Below are 15,322 nucleotides of genomic sequence, written 5' to 3'. Positions count from 1 at the left end.
GTAATACTTTACGGACGTAGTGTTGTTAGTGCGATCCCCAACTCTCCTAATCTGCACGCCAATTAGCGTATCTGGTTGCCAGGAAGAGACATGTAGCCTACATGCATTTTAACTACACCTCCCGAGAAAAAAGTGAAGCCCCGGAAGACGTGATTGGATGTCAACCAGACTTCGTATGCTTCCAAGACACCGGCGGTTATGTAAATGATTTCAGCTACAGTTCTCTGTGACAGGTCGAACGGTTTCCAAAGTCCATTAGTGTTGTTCGTATTTAGCGTTGTTGCAAAATCTGGTAGGGTATAACAGGTGCGTGAACTGTGGTGTCACCGCCGGACACCACACTTGCTAGGTGGTAGTCTTTAAATCGGCCGCGGTCCGGTAGTATACGTCGGACCCGCGTGACGCCACTATCAGTGACTGCAGACCGAGCGCCGCCACACGGCAGGTCTAGTCTAGAGAGACTCCCTAGCACTCGCCCCAGTTGTACAGCCGACTTTATTAGCGATGGTTCACTGTTTACATACGCTCTCATTTGCGGAGACGAAAGTTTAGCATAGCCTTCAGCTACGTCATTTGCTACGACCTAGCAAGGCCCCATATTCAGTTACTTCAAGAATGTATTCTGAACAGATAATATTGTGAATCATATACCGTCAAGAGCGACGTTCATCATTAATGGATTCAAGTTAAGTATTAAACTAATTACGTCCGCTTTCTGAATTCTAATTCCTTGGCATGTTCCAGACCTCACGTCAGTATAGTCCTTCCCTCCTCACGCCAGCCTGCGTGAGCTAAAACGCGTGCATTTCGGCCTCCTCTAGTAACACGGTGTTGGCTCTTCTGCCAACACTACATGAACCGCATCAGATGTTGAGTTATCGCCGCGAAGGACATGGCGTTAGGGATGGGTGGTTCGAGCTGAAACAACAGGTTTTCAGTTGTATCGGTTTCTTTCCACGCCAGTCTAACCGCTCAAAATAACCGGTTTCTGAAATAACTGATTTTCGGTTTTTTATTCGTGTTATTTCCTGTAATAAACGCAGAAACAGAACAAAGACTGAAATATTTTGACTCTTTCAGTTTCAAGATATATAGAATCAAAGTATTAAATTAAATAGGCAAATAAAAGTACAGTTAGTGCGTCCACCGTTCGCTGCTTTTCTCGAAAAGTCATGAGTTGCTGAATACTACAAAAAATGACAAGCATTCTCCTATTTATTCTAATTTTTTGAAACTCTGAGCAAAAATCATTTTATAATCGGGGATGATACCACTTTTGGGACTTACGAATGGTCAGTGCTCAACGATGAATATTGGAGTTGAAGAACTCTGTTTGTCGTGTTAATTTGTCCGTTTTCGAGGGCGACAAGCAGATAAAGGCGTATTATGCATACATAAGAAGCAGATCAGCTACTTTCAATTTTTATTGTACACTATGAATGAACTGTTGTCGAGTTTTTAATTTATAACTGCTACTATAATACCCTTCCCCTTTTATTACTTCATACAAATGGCACATAAATCTTTAATTTTGTATAGCAAATGAAGAATTGTACTTCATTGCTACGACACTTCGTAAAAATGTTTCCACGCTGTGGTTGATATGATTCCGTAATAGAACTGATGTCCATCGACAACAGTGAAAAATTACCATACAGACCAGGTGGGTGCAAATCTTGCAGCTGTACGTACACGCTTAGCTTAAGCCACGACACATGGTAACATCGACATTATTGTATCAGCAATACTGCACCAATTCTCACGCCATGTGTTTGTTTCCGCCGATATTGCTACTAAAATAGCACTGATTGTTTTCCCATTTTGTATAATAACGCAATACTTCATATCAATGCAGATTGTACGAAAAACGTATTCCCTTCGGCATCGCTGCTATGGCTGAGATTTCTGGTTTCTTGTTCGGTTATTAGCAAAAACTAAAAATGCCTGTTATAACCGAGTCCAAACGAATGCCAAAAAATACGGGTTATTGAAAACTAAAATACCGATATTGGTTGTAACCAGTAGGTATTTTCCAACCCTACGTGGGATACCACGTACTTGTTTGACTGAGTGTTACCAGCACCTGACAGTGTTTGAAAGGGGGCCTCATTGTGGGTCTCCATTTCGACAGCTGGTCGAATAGTGCAACTTCCAGATTTGTGGGGCATTCCAATGTGACAGTGTCCAGTGTTGGACTGCACGGCACATAAAGTCAGGCATTCTCGTCGAGGTTCTGGTCGAGCACATCTGACAAGCGAAGATCGCCGTGTTGTACACTACGTACATCCTAACCCCCTCACATTTGTGCCTGCCATTCGGGAACAAGTAAAGGATTCACTAGAACTTTCTGCGTCATCTCGCACCATTGGTAGGAGACTAGTAGCGCCCTTTTAACTACCGTCTCACGCGTAGACCGCCGTCATCTTCACAACTCAAACTGCAGCGTTTCCAGTGGTACTGTGACCAGGAAGCTTGTACTGCTGATGAATGGCGTCCCATTGTGTTCACCAATGAATCACGCTTCTGTACCACTCTGAACGGTAGTGATCGGAGGGATTCTGACAACGTTTTGGAGAGGCACAGTGACGTCACTTCTAAAGTCATAGTGTGGGAAGTCATCAGGTATGGTTTCAGGTCACAGCTGGTACTGATTGAGGGAATGCTGACGACACGACAATACGTCGCGAGTACCCTGCGTCCTTACGTGTTACGTCATCCGCGAAAATACCGTGGAACATTGCTAACATGTCAGTACTCATCCAGACTTGGTACGTGTCTCTGTGATGGTAGAACACGTGTGGAACCAGCTCGGACGTCAAGTATTTCCCAGCGCCAGTAATCAGGAAATCAAAGACCAGTTTCAATAGTTGTGGTACAGCTTGCCTCAGGGGAGAATACAGGAGCCTTATGAGACCCTTCTCAGCCGAACAGCCGAATCGGTGCACGCGTCCAGGCATTCTTACATGCATCCAGGCATTCTTTTCATCGTTCAACTTACTACTTAAAACTTGTACAGCTCTTTTCATATATTTAATCATCTTAACCATAGCTCCAATTACTACGTAAATATTTAAAATTTGACATCTATTTAATTACTTTGTTTTTAATTATTACCTTCGAACATACTGGTTATTTGCCTTAAAAATCCGTAACTCTAGTCTGATGTAGAGAAATTTTTAGATTACAATTTGTGCATACCTCGTTTAGCCGATGTACTGCCAACTTGGGGGCGTACTCTATTTCTTGCGTTGTCGCATTATCATCTGCGTATAATAATGCACTTAGGTTAGTGTGTTTATTTAACTCCTCTCTGATTTCTAGATTTCAAGGATATTGACAATATAAATGTTTAAAAATGAGTGTATGAAAGGAAACACCTCCATCTCACTCCTTGATTGCTTTTTATCTGATTTGCCTTCTCTCCCGCATTTATTACCATTTTTGTTTCACGATATAGTCTTTGATTGCTCTTCAGAGGCGGGGCTGTTTTAGTAAGTGGTGACTATACTGATAGAACTGGACCAAATTTACCCTGGCAATGACCGACTAACAGCCATTTGTTACACTCACACCCAAAGTAATGACTAGTATTTCATACCTCGGACCTTGGATTGATGTGCTCCACAGCAAGTGTGTTACTCTGCCTCGTCTCTCCCTTAACGTTGCTGAAAACTCGCACTGGACGTGTCGTTATGTTTCCCTTCTTTTCCTGTGCTAAAAGAAACTTCCATTTGTCAAAGTATGTTCGTTCTAAAATCATTATTAAGCAATCGTAGTTTCTCTTACCTGAAAATCAGCAAAACCCCGTGTTATTTTGAATCGTAAGACTCCCTACTCCAAGGGCTCGTCCGTTGCTCATTATCTACCTGAAATGCAGACGAGGCAAGCGTGATTCATTCCTCAAATGCACTGTTTTGGAAGGCCTGCCATCGCCGCATTTTCTCGTAAGTTGCTTTTTCTACCTTCAGCAGACACATTACAGCATGTTCTACACCATGGTGCAACATTCTCTGTCTCACAGTGAAATACGTCGATATTACGATAGAAATGCACAAATTTTTTACTGTATACCTTATTTTCATTTTAATTAAATTCCCTTTGCAACCAGTATATTCCACCCCTAATGTGCATTCTCGAAGGTATGCAAAATCTACAGTTCCAGAATATATTCATGGCACTGAAAACTCTTTTCCAGCTACTAAATCTTTCGGGTAGGCGGATACGTGAATGCCAGACAACGCAAACAGTGTGTGAACAGGCAGGTATTCAGACAATCCATAATTCAAGCACTTCACATTCTCATTGCTACGGCAATTGTAATTTTGCTGCAAAAGATGACACTTGTTCCTTTTGTAGGCAGGCTTTTTATCACGTATCTTTTCATTCTATTGATAAAGATTTGGATAATACTCGACTGTTGTTGTTTTACCGTTTGGTTTAAATTCTGTGATACACCTCACTTCTTTGTACAAGATCTGCAACTTTCTTACGGTTTTCGCGCACGAGGAAAGCTTTAGATATTTTTCGTGGTGAAGAAGTACTTTAGTGTGAGTTAAGGCGAAAATGTGCGCTGGTAATATTTAGCGTTGCTAAAAGTTTCGTAACACGGATAAGTAATGAGGAGCGTTAAACAATTATTTATGAAAACTTCTTAACTTCTGTTTTTGCTGCAGTTACAGTTTCAGCATGCAGAAGCAGCAGTGCATGCACGTCGTTGTTCACATCGCAAGAGCGTCGATGCGAAGCATACGTAGTATTAAAGGACAGCTCCAACTGAGGAATTTCAAGCTACCGTACTTTTGGTTTGTAGGAATGACTTTACGATGTGTCTATGACCGTGTAATGACATTAAAGTGGCGCTGAATGTGATTCGATTTATTCATCGTAAACATGTGATAGTCAAGCTTCCACGAAGAGCTATTATCAACTTTGGTCAGCAAAAGACGTCGAGGCTGAAAAAGTTTAGACATTTTCGTTTTATGGAAAGATCAACAAGTAATATTCAGACCTCCTGGTTACGACAACATACCTTTCTGAGACTTCTTGAGGATAACGTCTTTTTATTTGTATCTGTGATAGCCAACCTAAATTTATCATTTCAGATCACTTTTAGCGCATTGAATATACTGCTCGTCTGTTTGCACCCCGACGAATAGTTACTGCAGGTTCATGGAATAGTGACCTCTATGTTTTTTCAACCTTATTGTTCAGCGAGATAAAAGCATTAGCGTGACATTTTGTTTCAAATTAATTGAAAATTAACATTTTTCGACGCGATAAATTCCGTGATTTAACTGTTTAGAAGATGTAACTATTCTTCTAACAGCGCGAAAGGATGCTGATGCCTTCCAGAGGCATCACAGTCGCATCTCATTACATTTTAAACATAATTTGAAATTCTTTCAATACGCTCGGCAGAAAGGCAATTATTTTGTTGGGAACATACTGTGAACGGATCTGTACGCGCCTTATAATAAAACTGTTGACGATCAACATGCTCCTGTGCCAATTCATTCAGATCCTTCGAAAAGGAATATGCAGCACGTTGTGCAGTCGCAGTCCGGTCCAGTGAACGTGCCACAAGAAGAAGAAAGGAATCCCAGTTTCAGGTATACAGGTTTCTCAACAAATCCCTAATACCAGGAAGTGATATTCTGGGACCATAACGTAGCGTAGTTCTCTATATAAAAATAAGAGGAAAAAGAGATGATGCCCGTGTCTCGGTGGTAACAATGTAACAGTTTCACGAACTCATTGCGGTTATTTGTCCGGCTGAAAGCACATCAGAATATATTTCAGATGATAGAATCAAGCAGACATCTTGTGCAAAAATCCAAACGTAGCTCGAGAAAATAAAACATATTGTAATGTGGAATGTGGAAAGTGAGACCATCGACTGTCAATAAATATCTGATTTGTATAATCCTGGATCAAAAATGGAAATGTACAACAAAAAGGACAGCGATGTAGAAAGATTGGCGACGAAATGATCAGCATAGCACGAACAAAATCTCAGTTCCGTCAAGCTTGTGGAGTCAGTAGAAGGTTTACTTTAAGACACGTAAAATGCAAGTACATATTATTGCGATAGTTAATTCTTATGGATCTTGCTGGTTAATAATAAGTGAGAGTTGCCTAATTGTGTACAGAGGGTAACCTTACGCATTCAATAGTGGTGAGCATGACGACTCTCGACTGATGTTTCCCTCTTGTTATTCCTGTAACCGAAGAACAGAAACAAGAAGACGACTGGCATTTGAGCTATGGGAAGCGTAAATGCGAGACAAATAAAAGAAGCCAGTTTCTTGTCATTTTCATGAACCAGAAAATTAGAAGGTATCCTTATAGCTATTAGTGATTCAGTTTCATCTGAATATCTTATTAAATCTTGTAAATCATTGTAACGTTACATGGATTTCATTTCGAACTCCAACAGTGTAAAGTACAAAATCTGGTCACTGTAGTATGTAATGGAAGACTGGGGTGATGGTACGCTGAAAGAGCACAGGAGTGTACCCCTGTGGAAAAGATCCTGGGCGAAGCTGAGATGAAGAAGAGAATAGGGAATGAAAGTAAACAACAGACTGGTTTGAAGAATGAGAACGGAAAGATTGTTCAAATGGTTCAAATGGCTCTCAGCACTGTGGGACTTAACATCTGAGATCATCAGTCCCCTAGAACGTAGGACCACTTAAACCTAACTAACCTAAGGACTTCACAGACATCCATGCCCTAGGCAGGATTTTAACCTGCAAGCGTAGCAGTCGCGCGGTTCAGGACTGCAGCGCCTAGAACCGCTCGGCCACCGCGGTGGGAAGGAAAGATTGTACGTGAGGCTTTTAGTGATCACTTGGAAACGAAAGGGTAGGAACCCAGGAGTAAAGAGAAAACAGCACAGGTACCGAAGATATAGAATGTTTCCAGCGTTTTGTGATGATGACAATGACGGTGATTACGACAGCCATTTTACTGATACATCGAAATCACTAGCTAAAAATAGTAAGGAACATAATGAGTTATGGCGGATGTGTGGAGAAGCAGGTAAAGGCGAAGAACTATGGTAAATGTGTCATGCTTCATATGGTGAAGAAGACTCTCGGAGACTAACTTATTATCGAAGAAATGAACTTTCTAAAATTTTTTTAAATGTAAAACGAAAGTAATAACATACTCTGTGTTACTGTTCAAGTACATTTCATTGTTGTAATTTGCGAACAGAAATGGCCATAGTTTAAGTGACGATTATTTTCTCTCATTTAATATTAAATAGAAGCTTCTCCTCTGATAAACACAATTTCCGGACTACTTTGGATAATTACCACTTGAGACAGAGTCATGCGCAGTCTCATCGTTGTAATGTTTGCATTTAACATTCACTGTACTGTTTTTTATCTTTACATTGATTTAGTATAGAAAAACTGGAGAAACTACGGCAACACTGAATACAGTTAGAATTAGGTTACGGTCCTTTTGTTACTTATAAAACCAGCAAAGTTACAAAAACTAAATTATAAATATCTATGGTGGTACTGTTGCTATTGTATGGAAGCGATAGTTGGATAAGTGGTAACAACATGACAGCAAAATAGAAGGAGTGGAAGTGAGATTTTTGAGAGGGGAAAAGGAGAGCACGAGGAGAGATTTAATAGAGAATGATTATGGCTGAAGTGAATAGCATTGTTACACAGCAGAAACGTATTACGTGCAAAAGTAAAGTTTCTCGGAGTCCTCTCCAGCCGGCACCACGCCAGGGCATTCTAGGTCAGCATCCCGTGTCGCAATCAAAACGATAAACAGGCAGGATGGCGGCATTCCAGAAAGCACGGCAAACCCAGGAGATATTGCCTCATCTCATGCCAGCGAGACACTTGAAATTATGAGCTCACCAAAACGACCTTTGAGAGGAGAGGACATCGCCGCATTGTAAAAGCATAGATTTATTTCGTAACAGAGAGTAAAAGTTTCACAAGAACAACTACCAATCTGCTGATATCGCAGGAAAGGCAACAAGCTGAATCCCTGAAAGCCATTATTGCGAAACAGGGATGTCGCGAAAGAAGAGCCAGAGAAAGTAGGACACTTTCGGTCATGGCGGGCTCCGTCCTGGTCAGCCATGCCTGACGTACGGGCTTCGCCTTTCGCTACAAGGCATACCACCCGCCCGACGCAGCGATTATATGAGCCGGAGTTTCTTGAGACAGCATCACTTCTGAGGCCACGCGCTGCACCACCGCTGGCCCAGGTGCCGTTACTAGGAGAATATGTGATTGTCAACTTTAATAGAATAAATCTTCGTTCCGCTAATGTTATTTCAATAGCGCCCAGCTCGCTACTGGCCTGTTCCACCGTACTCTACGCTCCGTCTCCCGACAACGACGGAGGTCGCAACCCTTACCCCTACAAAGTATACATGCTAGTAATGAGGAAATAACTGAATACACAGAGAGATATAAACAACATATGAATAGGATGAAAGATATAAAACCCCCAGAGAAATACTAGACCCACAATCTGAAAGGAAGGGGGAAAATACAATTAAGAAACGGATGGGCATAAACTTTGTGGAAATGGAACATCACATGTCTAATCCCTGTGTGTAAGACGACGACAATCTTCTTTCTCCAGAGCACAGTGATACATCATGCAATATGTGATGAGGCCAATGTCTGACTGATGACTATCTGGTAATTACAAATTCACTACAGCACCCCCAACGTGATCAGCCTGCCAATGTCCCTTCATCACGAAATAACGACTGTCATCCAGGAAAATTACATCTAAATAATTATTAGTACAATTGGTACACTGATTTAAAATTTTTAATTTTGTTATTTGGTGGGAAGTTGTTGTTTGACAATATGTTCTGCAAATGGTGAATGCAGCTTAGCCATTGTTGAGAATAAGTGAAATTTAGCGTTAATAGAAGCATTTATAATATACAATTTAACTAACTACCTGTAGTTGAAGCATGTAGTCATTTAATTTGACACTGACTGCAAATGCTAAACTCAAGTGTGGATGAAAGGACCACAGGAAGTCGGACGAAACGACGGCAATTTAGCTATTACAATGACGCGGCCTAATACCCACAATTATTCTATCCAAAATGAAACCGGCCCTGGATGCCTACGAACTTATATCAAGAGTAATTTTTATATTAATAAATGTTATCAGGAAGAACTAGTTTATCAAGCTTATAATGGAGATGAAGTCTTACTTAACCAGGCAACAAGTTTAATGTCCGATTGTGCAATTGCGCTCAGAAATGGTGTGCGTGGTGTTGCATAAGTGGAAAGCAACGGGAAAGCGAGTGCATGCTGACAGAAGAGCCAAAATATCTCATTGTACATTGCCCAGTGGAATACTGCCCAGAAAGATGGGCTAGCGGCAGGGGAAACCACTGAGCGCCGTGGGAGTGGAAGCCAATCGTCCAGCCGGCCTCGCACTGTTAAAAATACCATAGTCGGCTAGAAGCTATACTAACGAATCTCAGAGCTGCATTTAAATTGTATATCTCCCACTTAAACGTAGGTTTTCATTTCTTTACATATCTTCTATGAGAAGTCGTAGGTTCAGTATTTCCTCGCGTGTTCCTACATTCCTCCGGAATCCAAATTGATCTTCCCAGAAGTTGGTTTCTACTTGTTTTTCCATTCTGTAAAGAATTGTTATGTTGCATCCATGACTTATTAAACTGATAGTGGGGTAGTTTTCACATCTGTCAGCGAGTGCTTCCTTTGGAACTGGAATTACTACATTGTTCTTGAAGTCTGAGGATATTTCGCCTGTCTCGTACAGCTTTCTCACCTGATGGAGGAGTTTGGTCATGGCTGGCTCGTCAAGGGTTGTCAGCATTTCTGACGGAATGTTGTCCACTCCTGGGGCCTTGTTTCGACTCAGGTCTTTCAGTGCTCTGTCAAATTCTGCTCTCAATATTCTATCTCCCATGGCCTCTGTTTGTAGCATTTGTTGACTTAAAGTGAGCTTTTGACAATGTTGACTGGATATTCTCTTTGAAAATTTGAGGGTATCTGGGGTAAAACACAGGGAGCGAAAGGTTATTTACAACTTTTATAGAAATAAGACCGCAGGTGCAAGAGTCGACGAGCATGAAAGGGAAGCAGTGGTTGAGAAGGGAGTGAGACAGTTTGTAGCCTATCCCCCATGTTATTCAGTCTGTAAACTGAGCAAGCAATAAAGGGAATGAAAAAAAATTAGTAGGAATTAAAGTTCACAGAGAAGAAATAAAAATCTTGAGGTTCGGCGCTAGTACTGTAATTCTGTCAGAGACACCAAAAGACCTGGTAGAATAGTTGAAAGGAACTGACATATCTTGGAAGGGGGATATAACATGAACATCAACACAGGCAAGACGAGGAGAGTGGAATGTAGTCGAAATAAATGAGGCGATGCTGAGGAAATTACATTAGGAAACGGGATACTTGCAGCAGTAGATTAGGTTTGCTTTTCGGCAGTAAAATATTGGATGATATCCGAAGTAGAGAGGATATAAAACGGTAGACTGTCAATGGCAAGAAAAGCGATTCTGGAGAAGAGAAAACTGTTATCATCAAATGCAGACTTAAGAGTTAGGTAGTCTTTTCAGAAGGTATTTCTTTTGAGTGTAGACATGCATGGAAGTGAGACATGGAACATAAATGGTTTAGACAAGAAGAGAATAGAAACTTTTGAAATGTGGTGCTACAGAAGAATGCTGAAGATTAGACGGCTAAATCATGTAACTAATGAGGAGGTACTGAACAGAATTAGGAAGACTAGAAATTTAGGGCACAACTTTTCTAAAAGAAAGGATCGGTTGATAGGACACATTCTGAGACATCAAGTATTGGAGGGAGGTGTAGCGGATAAAAATCATAGAATGAGACCAAAAGATGAATACAGCAAGCAGATGCAGAAGGATGTAATTAACCGGAGATAAAGAGGCTTGCACAGGATAGACTAGCATGAAGAATTGCAGCAAATCAGTTTTTGGACTGAAGACCACAACAACAACAACAACATGTCCTACGTAATATAAAAACAGCTTCCTAAATTCCAGAACTACAGGCAAAGAATGTCGTTCTTCCACCATGTCATATGGAAACATTCTCAAACTGCAGCCCGGCCTCCGTTTGGCTAGAAAAAGCATTTATTGAATGAGCTGGTCAGAAGACGATACCGAACGCGGAAGCATTTAGTCCTGGGCCCACGAGAGCGGCGAATACGGGAGACTTCTTTCCCAGCACTGGCGTGCTGGTAGATGGGTTTGACCATAGTGTAGCACCCCGTTGGTGAGACTTGGTCCAACAGTTACTACATTGGCGTTGATTTTTCTCTATCCAAGAACAATGCATGGTCTAGGTCTTTTAGTGATAATAATGGTACTGTGAGATATAAATATTATTTTAAAATGTATATTAGGTGCGATGTGGCAGTTGCATTAAAACCAGTCTTTGTTTATTCCAGCTTAGGAACCTGGTGGCTAACTTGTTGTTTTTACTAGTTCCTGTGATGTTGTTGCACGCGTCTCATGCAGAGGGGTGAGCGTATCTGTTGTCTGACAGGGCTCGAAATGGAAGGTATACAGCGTGTTCGGAAATTCCCGTTACAAACTTCTAGGACTTGCAGAGGAGAGTGTGTATATAATATTCTGAACAGGAACCCACGTCCGGGAACCTATCGTCGAAGTGCTACAGGCGTATGAACACATGGTTGCTACGCAGGTGTGGAACATAGTAGTCATGATGGGGGTTGTTATGTTGGATCGGCTAATGTTATTTGGCGTCTGTCATACCTCTCTGACTTGGTTCGAGCGTCATTTACGTGTCTGTGAGTCAGCGTGGTTGAGTACACGTTTGCAGAATGCACCGACCTGCCGCTTCTGGATGGTGAAGCTCACGGTAATAGAGGAGCTGTTCGTCGCCTTTATCAAGTTCGTTCTCCGCTAAGTTCGACTCCATCGCATACCCTTTTCGCTACAGTTACGCAACGACTTCGAGGAAGGCGTCATTTCACCGTCAGCAGGTGAGACTGTGGTGCTCGAAGGAGACATCGCGCCGGCCAGAGTGACCGAGCGGTTCTAGGCGCTTCAGTCCGGAACCGCGTGTCCACTACGTTCGCCGGTTCGAATCCTGCCTCGGGCATGGATGTGTATGATGTCCTTAGGTTAGTTAGGTTTAAGCAGTTCTAAGTTGTAGGGGACTGATGACCTCAGATGTTAAGTCCCATAGTGCTCAGAGCCATTTGAACCATTTGAGACGTCCCGCACCGGAATAGAAATAGGCCATACTGCAACAATGTGAACTGAACCCATTAACACGTACACGAACAATTTCTTTGGCTATTAATCAGTGGAATTGTAAAACAAGTGATGTACTGGGTCACGCACACCTAATCAATTACACGTAAAAGTGGTCAAGTTGCCAACTAGTTTCCAAATCGTTGTAGCACGGAAACTATGTGATTCCTGAGATGGGTTCCAATTCAATACATCAACTACTCAGACCGCTCTAGAAGTGCTAGAACTTTGTAAAGGGAATTTCTGAACATACTGTAGATGGTGGGCGGGGCGGTGAGGGGGGGGGGGGGCGATGAACTGTGTTTGAGCACTACGTAGCAAAGCTTGGTTCTCTGGCTTCCGTAGGTTACGGAATACACATGCACAAAGACAATACAACAAAAGCAGTTTAAACCCCTAATGCATCCGTCCTGTGCCATCATTGCTGTGTAACATAATAAATTCATTACTGCGTGGTGGAGCTGCTGGTGTAATATCGTATATCGTTTGTCTCTTTATACAATATCGATACAAAGCTGCTGCGATACAGCAACGACGTATCGATATATCGATATGAAAGCAGCAATATCGAGCGCCGATATTTTTATTTTACCTTTTTATTTTTTCACTATTTTCGGAAAATATTTGAAATTGTTCTTTCGAAATTGTGGTAGGACATACTTTCACTGTGTGAATGAGTCTTACTACTCTTTCAGCTTTCGTCACGTCCAATCTTTCTCTTCGACTGCGTGAAGCAAGTACATGTGGCACAAATGAAGAAGTGCAATTGGACTTAGGGGGACAGGGGTGACGGTGTGAATGGAATAACAACATTTCCGATGTGAAGAAACAGCACATCAATTGTACTAAAAAGCAATTTTTAACGCAACTAGTGTGCTGTTCCTTCATATTGACATTCCTCAAGAACAGTTGTTGAAAGTGAACAGAAATCTAAATTACAAGATTGGTCGTTGCTGTTGCTGTGGGCGGAAACGTGTGAGGGGAAACGCTGACGTATTCGTCGCTCGGCGCTGCCAACAGAAATTGCAACGTTTAGCTTCACCATGCAATTTTGACGCTACAGCTGGCTATGTCGCTGGGGTTTGCAGGAAAAAAGAAAAAAAAAACAGGGAAGTCGACATGAAGTATTCCGAAACAATTCCATATGTGACGAAACTGAACGACGGACACATAGAACACCTGTTATTGTGCCACTTGTATGCAGTTACTGTGGTTAGCAAAGTGGTTATAGCGAAGCGTAAACGTGCATCGTTTCCTTTCAGTTCTTTCTCTAAGGTGGAGAAGCAAGCTGCTTACAGAATATATAATATTAAGTCAGTACTTAAATATACAGCTTTAAAACCAGCAGTACACTTACAATGTGCTGTCGATATTTTTTTACAGCCTGGTACAGTGATATTCCTTCCGCCGATATATCGCCACTGTCTTTCGATATATCAAGAGTCTATAGTGATATTTTCCTGAATGTCGATAGACTGGGTTCCAGATATTGTTCAAAATGTCAACAGTACCACTGCGTGCGTCAGCCTCCCAACCCGAGACTGTACAAATTTCGTACTGCGGTGCGCTCGCAGCTGGATGTATGTGAGTCTAGCGGCTGGTGTTTTGTGTTGCAGTCGCGTGTTCGTCTCCGCTGTGCTGTGCGCCGCTGCCACCTCGTCGTCCTGCTTCGTCGTCCGTCTGCCGTCGCCCGTGCAAGGTAGGAGCGGCGGCGTGATTCACGGCGCGGCGCGCACCCGCCAGCCGCCAGGCGCGCCCTTACAATTCCAGCCACGCCGGTTCCCACGCGCCCGGAAAGAACTCTGCGCCCCTGCGGGCAGGCAGGCCGTATTTGTACAGCACACGCGCTACTTCTCCTTGTCCTCTCTGCGCCCCTAAAACACGCTCGGCCTTGCAGCAAATTCGTGCAACACGTTGCTGCCAATTTCATTTTTAAGCTTGCTGTCTAGTAATGCAATAATTTTAAATAAGTCTTGATGTAAATACAACTGTTGCCTTTCTATGTAAACTTACCCGATTGCAAATATTGAAACTGATCGCACGAACTTCATAGGCAGGAGGGGAGGGGGCAGGTTGACGATGTTACCAGTTAACCATTTGTAATACATTCCTGTTGGGAGAAATTTTTTTTTCTCTCTCTGTGTATTTATATAACGGCTTTAAATTGTACTGTATCTAGTTGTAGAATATTTTATTTAATTATAATCACTTATTTTGCCGTTTTTAAAAGTATTAGAAAAGTGTCATCTTGCCCCCACACTGGAACAAGGTGACTGTGACAACGTGGCCACATGACAATTCGGATAGGCTACTAATTGAATACGTTTTCATTCTCAGAAGGTGAAAGACAGCATATAACTAAATTAAACATTGGTAACTACGCAGTATGGAATAGCACACAATGAAAGGATTGTGGTGTTGAAAATATCTATAAGTCAGTGTTTTTCTTAACAAAAATCGTATACAAATATTCCTTTCTCGAAGTCTGAGCAGTCCTAACGCTACCATGTGTGGCACTTCCAACGCTCTATCCAGTCTTCTGATGGAGCATCAGTGTAGATCTCATCACCTGCAGGACACCGCACTGTACTATCTTCGTTAGGGCGAGCTGACATCATCGGTGTCGAACCTTTAGACAGAGTAGCCTTTTTGTCACAGATACCACACTTAGATTCCTTGGTACCAACACCTTTTTTGTTCCTTTAGACGTTTTTGATCCATCTTTTATGATCCCTTTTCAGATAGCATCCGTTCCATTGCTGACCTTTTTAACACAGCTGCTTGAATTTTCTCATTTTGAAGTACTGAAAAAGCGATCTGTTTTACTTGCAAAAACCATTAAACAACCTATATCGCATAAAATATTTCTTTATTTAAGACAAACGGTTTCGACAGGCTTTGCTTTGATCATCAGTTCTTATTAATTATTTTACGTTGAACCGCACGCCAAGTTGTCATGTGGGTAGAAGTCAGTACGTTATAAAAGGCTTGTCATAACTAAAATATTTAAAAATATGAATCATC

At 41.9% G+C, this 15,322-nt stretch overlaps 1 long non-coding RNA gene across 1 annotated transcript in view; it reads left to right on the top strand.

Moving 5' to 3' along the window:
- The window catches only part of LOC124803032, a 1,832,333-nt gene extending 1,818,351 nt beyond the window's left edge, over positions 1-13,982 (top strand). Inside the window, exon 5 of the long non-coding RNA XR_007017183.1 lies at positions 13,915-13,982. This is a non-coding gene — a long non-coding RNA (uncharacterized LOC124803032). The remainder of the gene's footprint in view (positions 1-13,914) is intronic.
- The last annotated feature ends 1,340 nt before the right edge of the window (positions 13,983-15,322 follow it).

This window comes from Schistocerca piceifrons, chromosome 6 (genome assembly GCF_021461385.2).
Source record: "Schistocerca piceifrons isolate TAMUIC-IGC-003096 chromosome 6, iqSchPice1.1, whole genome shotgun sequence".
NCBI classification, from domain to species: Eukaryota; Metazoa; Arthropoda; class Insecta; order Orthoptera; family Acrididae; genus Schistocerca; species Schistocerca piceifrons.
This window is presented reverse-complemented; position numbering and strand designations above follow the sequence as displayed.